This window comes from Vipera berus (assembly GCF_964194415.1).
Source record: "Vipera berus genome assembly, chromosome: 2".
Taxonomy (NCBI): domain Eukaryota; kingdom Metazoa; phylum Chordata; class Lepidosauria; order Squamata; family Viperidae; genus Vipera; species Vipera berus.
In genome coordinates this window covers 262770885-262780837 of record NC_138203.1, presented here as the reverse complement: position 1 = coordinate 262780837, position 9953 = coordinate 262770885, and positions in this window count along the sequence as shown.

The following is a 9953-nucleotide window of genomic DNA, read 5'->3' as shown; positions in this document are numbered from 1 at the left end:
TTTCATCCATATAGGAGAAACCATCATTCCCCAAAGCTTATATTAATTTTTGCTCCAAAAGATACATTAGGCCCTAGGGCTTATTTTCCAGTTAGGGCTTATATTTGGGGAAATATAGTACTAAATGTGTCCATCTGGCCGATGATCTTAACTGGCACTTATTTTGGGGGTGGGGCTTATATTATGAGCATCCTGAAAAATCATTAGGGCTTATTTTCCATTTGGGATTTATTTTCGGGGAAACATGACATACTATAAAGTGCTTGAATAATGATAACTGGAAAATATCTTTATTTCCCCATGATTTATGGAAGGAGCATGAACAATGCAAGGTTCTTATCTTTTTTTCCCTCTTTTTTTGCCATCTTATTACAGAGCACAATGCACTGGAATGTAAAAGAGTTTCTATTCTCCATAGCCATTGTGATAATGTCTGTGTGTCCCAAAGTCCAAAATTGCCAAATTAGGTAACATTTTTTAAAATTATTTTAATCCCATTTATATCCCGCCCTTCTCCGAAGACTCAGGGCGGCTTACAATTCTAAAGCACAAATCAATGTGCTTAGCAATAGCCTTCATTCTATGTATATGCCTGCTTATTAGGGCTTTCGCACCCACCCCCCAAGCGGCATTATTACAAAGTCAGCTTATTGCCCCCAACAATATGGGTCCTCATTTTACCTACCTCGGAAGGATGGAAGGCTGAGTCAACCTTGAGCCTGGTGGGATGCGAACCTGCACTAATTGCAGGCAGCTGGTGTTACTTAAGGAGGCATCAGCCCACTGCTCCACCAAGGCTCAAGCACCAACATGCTTGAAAATACCTTTTTTCCTTATTTAGAAACAATTAAACTTCACACAGGGACATGTTTCTGGGGGAAAATACTGTTTTTTAAACAGTATGCAGAAGTTTGGACAAATCCAATTAAGAAGTAAAAAGAGGCCTTTTGTTTAATAAAAAGTAAAGATTCAGAAGAGGCTCTTTTAACCTACATGGGTATGCAAATAGGAGAACTAGAAGCTATAATTTATTAAGAAAACTACCATCTCAGAAGTCTAACTGATTTTCTGAGTACTTCCTAGAAATGCTTTTGTTCCAAGTGACCTGAGTCACTTGCAGAATCTTAAGTTTTGTAATTTTCTATTTGTAACCCCATTATTTTTGCTTCTTTTTTTTTTTGTTTCCCTGCCCCACAGTGTCTCCTGATTAGTCCTCTGATTGGCACCATCCCCAAAATACATTTCCTGCATTAAAGGCAAGGTTTAGAGCAGCCTTTCCCAAACTGGCACCATTTAAATGTGACATAAATATTCCATTGCCCTTAATCAGTATGGCTGGGATCCTAATACTGTATGTGGCTTCAAAAGAAGGAGAAACTAGCAGTTAAAAGAATTGGGGGAAATTAGATGGAAGCTTGAATAACAGTAAAGAAAATAGGCGTGTTGGGATTGCTGGTTTGGAAGTTATGAGAAGACTTCACTGCCACTCCGGATATCCATGATGGCTCTTAGAGATGACTACTAAACCTCGCTTGAAAATGCGTTAGGAGAATGTGCAAATTTGAACACAAAAGGATAGTTATTGGGAAACTGGGAGTCATATCACTCAGAAGATTTGAGGATGCTACCATCGGACTTCTGCTTTGTTGCTCATGTAACTTGTCCTGCCAAGCACCCCACTCTGCCGACTAAGATTCAAAGGCTTAGTGCAAGGGTAGGCAACCTTGGCTCTTTTATGACTCGTGGACTTCAACTCCCAGAATTCCTGAGCCAGCCCTGGCTCAGGAATTCTGGGAGTTGAAGTCCACGAGTCAGAGCCAAGGTTTCCTACCCCTGGTTACTGCAAGAAGGAAGTAAGAGACTGAGGGTTTCTCCTTCCCCTCCACAGAAAAACTTGTGTGCCATCTGCCTGAGTTCCTACAAGATGCTAGAGCTATGGCTCCACAGGAACAAATGGGGGGCATGCAGAAAGCTTTATTTGTACAGGTAGTCCTCAACATATGACCACAACTGAGCCCAGAATTTCTGTTGGTGAGAACTTTGTTAAGTGAGTTTTGCCCCATTTTACTCCTTTTTCTAGCCACATTTGTTAAGTGAAGCACTGCAGTTGTTAAAATTAGTAACACAGTTGTTAAGTGAATCAAGCTTCCCGGGGGAATTTGCTTGTCAGAAGGTCGCCAAAGATGATCACATGACCTTGGGACACTGCAACTGTCAAAAATATGAACCAGTTGTCAAGCATCCGAATGTAAATCATGTGACCATGGGAATGCTGCAGCGGTCAGAAGTGTGAGGAAATTGTCTTAGCTCACTTTTTTCAGTACCGTTGTAACTTCAAATGGTCGCTAAATGAACAGTTGCAAGTCGAGGACTACCTGCACGACGAAGTTTGGTGCCAACCTTAGTTGTGGGAAGCAGGGGCTGAGTCTTTGTGTTGTGCAACTCCAGCTCCTCTGGCTAGTTTATGGCTGAGTGCATTGTGTGGGCCCAGACCCTGATACTGCAAGCAGGAGGTCTGCCAACTTTGCATGGAATGTCTGCCCTGGGAGCCTTCCCAGAATCCCCTGCCACACATGGATTCCTCAGCAGAACAGTCAAGGCAGCAAGTCAATTCCCGGAAGCCCCAAAATATGAAAAACTGCCCAGCACCACATCTTTGGGCAGCACCCAAGGCCTTTGTCCCGCCTGTGATTCTCACACGTTTATCTGGCTGCCCTGTGATACATTGTGTTTGGATGCTAGCCACCAAGATATCCTTGGCCTCTTTTCTTCGGACAGGCAGATCAACCCATAGCCCTTTTCTCTCCCCCACACCCCCAAACCATGGGCTAGATTAGTGCTCAACCTAGAGAAGGAGCTGCGTCTTTGCCCTGTGAATGCGGCTGCTGCCTGTTACATGGAAACGGACCCTGGAGTGGATGTATTTGCTCACTGGACACCATGGCAACAGGGTAAGGCATCTGTGGGAATGTGCTCCTGGTCAAAATTCCCCCTGAGCTTTGGGGGAGGGTGCTGGTGATACGGGCCATTGTTGCCCTGGCTGACAAGAAACAGGGTTTGTTGTGTGTATACAGGTAATCAAATGATGCTGCCCAAATAGGATTGCTTTTCGTTCATGGATTGCTTTTTTGTCTTCCACTATTAATGAGTCCCAAGAATCCCCCAAACCTCTGCAGCAGCAGTAGCAGCAGCAGATTTTTGGGAACTGAGATACGGAGAGCTGTGCTTAAAGAACTCTTTACAAAGTAGGTCAGGATAAGCAATACAGGAAGAGGCTACCGGATGAGATTAAGCAATACAACTTTTTTCTAAGGCCTCAGTTCCCCTCCCAGTTAATGAGGCCACAAATGTACCCAACAATCTTTGATTCCTGTATCTTCCATGATGTTGCCTTCGAGGGAAGGACACTGACAGGATGGGAGGCTTTTTGTCAAAAAGACAACAGGAGTGTTTCATCACTGAAATGCAAGTTACAGCCTCTTCTATATTTATTTATTTATAGATCACATTTAGAAATCCCCCATTTCCCTCAGAGAAAGACTGGGCGGCATATGAATATTATGTTAAGAGGCAATTAAAACTAGAAATAAATAAAATTCAAAGTTAAAAAGGCGGAGGAGGGCCTCTGAGGCACTAACCAGCCTTATGGCTGCATGTTCCTCTGAGGTCCCAAAATAATCCCTCAGGGCCAGGTCTCCAGCTATTGTGGAAAGCGAAAGTGGGGGGTCAGCTTCACCTCGGGGAGGGGGGGGAGAATGCCCCAAAGGGGCATCCAGATGTTATGGCAGAGAAGGCTCTCTTCCTCAACCCCGCCAGTCAAATTTTTTAAACTGACAGGGTCCACAAGTTACAACATATACTGCGTACACAAAACAAGGAGCTTGCACTGTGATTACATGTCACTGCTTTCATTATTCCCCTTTCCCCTTTCCCTCTCTTTCAATGCCTCTGTGCCCATTCCACGAGAGAGTAAGGCTTATATTATTAGAGGAGAAAAATGGCAGTTCAGGGTTGAAATGAGGGGTTTCAAGACCTGAGCTTGCTTGTTTCCTTGTAGACGTTGCATTACCCAAACTAGGTAACATCATCAATGCTAATAGGAAGAGGCTTTTTTCATCCTCAGCTGATCCAAGGTTAAAACTCTGCACTTTCCTTTATTCCCACACTGCCCAAAGACAGCCTTGAGATCCATCTAACCAAATAGGTTTATCGCCCATTGCCTCGGAAGGAAACCGGGGACTTGGTAGGGATTACCACAACAGCCAATTTCTTTTTTTTTATATACAGATTTTATTATTTTTTTAAAAATTGCAATCTTTAAAGCTTAGTAAACAACACGTTATCTGGGTTCACATATTTAACAGCAGCCAATTTCATTCCAGTGTAATTCTCTGCGAACTCAAGAGTTGGGTGGGTAACATGACAAATCTGTAATTGAGGAAAGGCCACCCATTAAATTCATGACTAAGATGTAAGGATTCTAGCTCAGCAGTTTATAATAATTTAATGGATTTTTACAGCAATGATCGGGGTCTGTTCCAAAATGTGGTATCTTAATTTATTCTTATTTTCAAGAGCTCACTCCCTTCAATAAAATCTATCCTAACATCCCTGTTTACCTGAGTTCGTTCTTTCATGTAGCGTGAAATGGGGTACAGAATGGTGTCTAGCTTTAAAAACACACAAACAAAAAATTATGAACCAACAAGGAGTTTTAAATACATGTCAATAGCATAAATATAAAGGACTTTAACAGAGTCCTGGAGCTCAAATAATCTCTTGAAATCCTTAGTACTGAATTTGAAAATAAAAAGCCCAAATTACTGAATAGGGTCTGGGGTTTTAATCTTTTCCAAATGTGGCTCTTCAGAACGTTTTACAGGCAGTCCTTGACTTACAACCATTTGTTTAGTGACTGTTTAATATTACAATTACATTGAAAAAAGTGACTTACAACTGGCCCTCACACTTCTAACCACTGCAGCATCCCAGAGTCTTGTGATTGTCATTGAAACTTTTCCAGCCATCTTCTCACTAGCAAAGTTAATGAAAGAAGACCTTCCCTTAACAACCGTGTATTCGTTAACAATTGTGGCACTTTAATTCACTTAACCGTGGCATAAAAAGGTCATAAAATTTGGTGTGACTCACTTAACAGCCATCTTGCTCAGCAACAGAAATTCTGGTCACAATTGTGGTTGTAAATTGAGGACTACTTGTCCCCAGGAGTAAACTCAAACTACAGAAAGGTCGATTTTAACAGCTTTGAAAATTCATTCCCAACAGATGCATTCTAAATATGCTAGAGCAGAAATTTTCTAATTTTCAGGCAGCAGCTTTAAAAAAAATATTTCTTACTCTTAGAGCAGATACGGAAATGATTTTTATAGCGCCTCCAACTTGCAGGCATGCTGTATTCCTTACTAGAACCTTGAAATCCTGTTACTAATTTTGGCATAACCGAGTGTGTGAACTAATTCCCTGAATTCCCTGCGCACCAAAGTTTATCCCTGTCTCCCTCAAATTTACTTTGTTCCAGTAAAGTAACTTTCTTATTGCTGTTGAACAATTTGCAGTTAGGAACCTTTGCAAATTCCCTAGAAAACAGTTATTAGTAGCTTCCCTCAGATTCCCTGCCTTTTGTCATCTAGGATGACATTTAAAATTTCTCAGCAGTTGCAAAAAACAACACTGAGGAGGGGCATCTATTGAAATCACTGTAATTAAGCAGGACAGGCTATCTCGGGAAAGTATTGGAAGGTGATTCATTCAGTTATCCCCCTCAAAAGCTATCTGTTTTCTTCCCTTTTCTCTTTCTCTGTCTTCTTGTTTTGCCTAGCTTCTTGGAAATAAAGAATTCCCCTCCTGTAGCATTCAACACCTTCTTATTTTGCTCCTACATTTAGTGTGTAAAGACCTGTGTCTCGCTGCCTATCGAGCCCATATCCACCTGTCTAGCTCCATCCTAAAGCATCTCCATGGTACCCAGGAGCAAAGTGGACTCCATTTCCCAGAATGCAGCAGACACACTAGCTACCAGAAGCAGTGGCCAATGGGATGCGAGCTGGGAGGGGAGAAGGAGCAGATGCAATTGCCTTTCACTCTCCCTTCTCTTCAGAGCAGCAGAACTCAGAGCCAGCGCTGAGGGATGGAGCACATGCTCAGCCTGCTCTGTGCTGCCTGCTTCTGAGCTCCAGGCCCTGCCCAGACTCTCACCCACTGCCCGTTTCCCTGGTGTAAATCCCCATCAATGAGGTTCTTTCGCCTCACCTTCAAGTGCTTTGTGGATTGCTTCTGAGACTACCTCCTGATTCCCATCCAGACCCAGAGCCAGCTTCCCGACCCAGCACCCATCTCAGTCTTCCATCGCAGAGCCCTGCCACCAGCCTCGTGACATGGCTCCAGTGTCCACCGAAACATCTTCAGGTAAGGACCTTGCACGCTGTTGCTTTGGCCTCTGACCAGGAGAGAAGTAAGGGCTGTGCTGAACTCGGTGAGGACACAGAGGGGAATCCTGTCTTGCTCACCTGTTCATCCTGTGGAGGCCTTGGGCAGGCCACGATGCTTGTGAGAAGAAAGATTTTGCTCCCAGGGTCTCCCGGAATGCATGCAAAGATCCCATGGTGCTTTTGTGGGGATCTGCCCAAGTGAATCCAGGTAAGGAATGCAGTGCTGTATGTTAACGTGAGGAAAAAAAACAAAGTGAAGACAAAGGTACAATACCCATCACACACCTTCCAAAAGCTACTACTCTCTGGCCTCATCTCCAGCTTCTTCCTATTAATGGTTAGGCAGCTCAGCTATCCCCTGCTGAGCTACCTAATCTAATGAAAAGAAGGACTAGAGGTAACCTGATAGCAGTGTTCCAATATTTGAGGGGTGGCCACAAAGAAGAGGGGAAGGGTCAACCTATTTTCCATAGCATGAGAAGGCAAGGCAAGAAGCAACGGATGGAAACTAAGCAAGGAATGAAGCAACCTAGAATTCAGGAGAAATTTCCTGACAGTGAGAACAAAAGACCGGTGGAATAGCTTGCCTTCAGAAGTTGTGGGGGCTCCATCATTGGAGGCTTTTAAGAAGAGACTGGATAGCCACTTGTCTGGAATAGTATATAGGGTCTTCTGTTTGAGCAGCAGGTTGGACTAGAAGACCTCCAGTGTCCCTTCCAAACTCTGTTATTCTGTTCTGTTCCATTTTCTTTCTTTTTCCCCCCTCTGTCAGAAGTCCACACCTTTGCTCCAGATGGTCAGCCCACCCTTCCTTGCAATTTTTACATTCTGCTCCCTCGTTTGCTGGGGCTGGGAGAGTTAGGGATCCCTGGATTTCTAATACCCTCACATGTACTCTCACACTACAGTTTCTCCCTGATCTTCCTAAGCTGGGAGGAGAGAGGCTGATGGTGGCTGGGATGATATTACAGAAGCGGTGATTGGATTTGGAATGGAGGATGGCGGTAATTATTCCAGGCTCGTTCATCTGTGCACAGCACAGTAGAGCTTTGATACCTCAGGGGCACAGAGTGCTCCAATGCCTGGCACAGCTGGTCCTTCCAAGTTGTGTAAAGAAAGGGAAGCCTTTGGAGGTTCTGGGCATTTAGCTCCATATAAGGCAAAAACTCAGCAGGAGGAGAAGAGGAGGGGTGGGAACTTGCTTATATGAAACATGCTTCACCATCACTCTCCAGCTACCTTCGGCCGCTTCCTCCATCTCCTCCTCAATTCTTTCCTGGAGAAAGCGTGTGCTTCTCTATAGCCCTAGCCTAGCCCAAGGGAATGGCCATCTGTAGAGCTAGCCAAAGAGCATCCGGAACCCCCAGAAAATGGGGATTAGCCCAGTCACATGCTGGGCCCAGGTGGCATGTGAGCTGTGGGGGAAGGGAAGCCAGACAAGGCAAAAGGGCTTTGTGTCTGGAGCGTAGTCTTGCTCTGCCCACAACTCTTGGATGCTTTTGTTTTTGTCCAAAGCACATCCCTTTTCCTTGGTTTCAGAGATGCTCATCGGTGCAAAGAGGATTGCTAGTCAGACTCTTTTTTGGGGGGGGGGCGGGGGAGGCGGGAGCGCATGGCAATGGAAGAGCCTGGAGGAACAGGCAAGGGAAATTGGCACCAGGAAGCAACTTGTGATCGGGCTACTAACCTACAAGAAAGGACCCAGCATTTTATTCACATCTTTGCGTCTGACTGGCCCGCTGTTTCCTGGATGAGGAAGGGGAGGGGCCATTCAGTTTGTCTTTGTGTTACGAAACAGAAATCTTGAAAAACCACAAGCACCTCTCCAAGACTCACTCCAAGTCCCAGGGGGAGAGTTGAGAATCACAAGGAGTTGTGTGAAACAGCCCAAAGTACAGTCTTGGGCAGATGTATGTGCAAGTACATTGTGAGCATAAGGAACTGCTGTGTGAGTTCATGTAATTAGTGTGCTCTCTCTCTGTCTCTCTCTCTGTCTCTCTCTCTCTCTCTCTCTCTCTCTGTGTGTGTGTGTGTGTGTGTGTGTGTGGTGTGTGTATTCAGCATCACTGCCTACTGGGTGACTCACCACCCCGCATTGTGACATCAAAATTGCAACTCTCTAAGCAGTCTCTGCATTCCAAAGGTTGCACATGACATAAAAGATGCCTGCAAAATTATTTCAGCGATTACATTGTCAAGTGATTTCGGCAAGGTACGGCCCTTCAGAGGAACAAGGAAGCAGGGACAGGCCCCAAATGCTGTGATGCCAAGAAAATTCCTGGGAAGGAAATGTTATTGATTTTTATCTAGGGGCTAAAAGATGGTCATGGAGCGCTCATAATATTGATATGTGCAAAACATGTTTTCATGCATGCACACCTCCCTCACAGGTTTATGCAAGCCTTTTACCGGTTAAGTGTTTTCCTTAACACAGTAGAGCAAAAAAAAAACAAATGGCAGTTTCATATTGGAGTCCTAACAAAAATTAGCACGCCAACACCTGTAAACGTACCGAAAGGAAAAAAAAATGGGTGGTAGAATGGAACCTGGAGACCCAACCTTTCAACTTTTGCCATGCTGCCAAATTATGTGGCTTTCACAGCCCTGCAAAATCTAGTCAAGAATTAAGCTGTGTTCTGCTGATTTTTATCTAGACAACAAAATGCTATTGAACGCTAATTTAAAAAGAAACGTACTTTATGGTTTACTGTTGTAATCAGCAATCTGAAGAACGTTGGTTGGGGTAGTAGGGGGAACTGGTTTTGCCCATCTAGAATTCTTGGCAAGGTTGCCATCAGAGTAGCTTTTGCAGTTTATCTGTAAATTCCCACCAAAAACAAAAACAAAAACTCATAAATGAAGCCGTGAGAGAAGAGCAGCCTTGAATCTTTGGCAACATTATTAAGAAGTTTTATACAACAGGTGCCCAAAGCCTAATCCAGGGATGTCAAACTGCCAGTCCTTGGGCCGGATGCATCACGCTGAAACCGCGCCCACCCTATTGCCGGGAATGGGGGGAAAGTCGCAATACGTCACGGGACGTCACGTGATGTCACGAGTTTGACACGCCTGGCCTAGACTATGATCCCTGAGCCCTTCAAAAAGTATGTTTAAATCATTGCTTTTAATAGGACAGAAATACACAAAGAGTAATTCTGTTCACTTTATGTAATTAATTGGGTTAAATGAAATCAACTTTACATTTTTTTTTTGCCATGACCCAATCCACTTTCTGGAACGTAGCCCTGACAAGCCTCAGCAGCCCCACCAGTTATAGAAGTTGTTAAGGACAAATCCCACTCTTGCATGACTTGAACAAAATGTTTTTAAATCAAAGGGGTAAGCCACTTATCTGAAGCAGCAAAACGTCACGAGCCAATTCTTTTGTCCACGTTAAAGAATGGTTCATTCGTATTAAGTGATGCAGCACGTCACATTAGGGGAAAAAATCCTGTGCCTTTTCTACAGCCACATCTGCCTTGTGGGATAATATTCTTTCCAAGG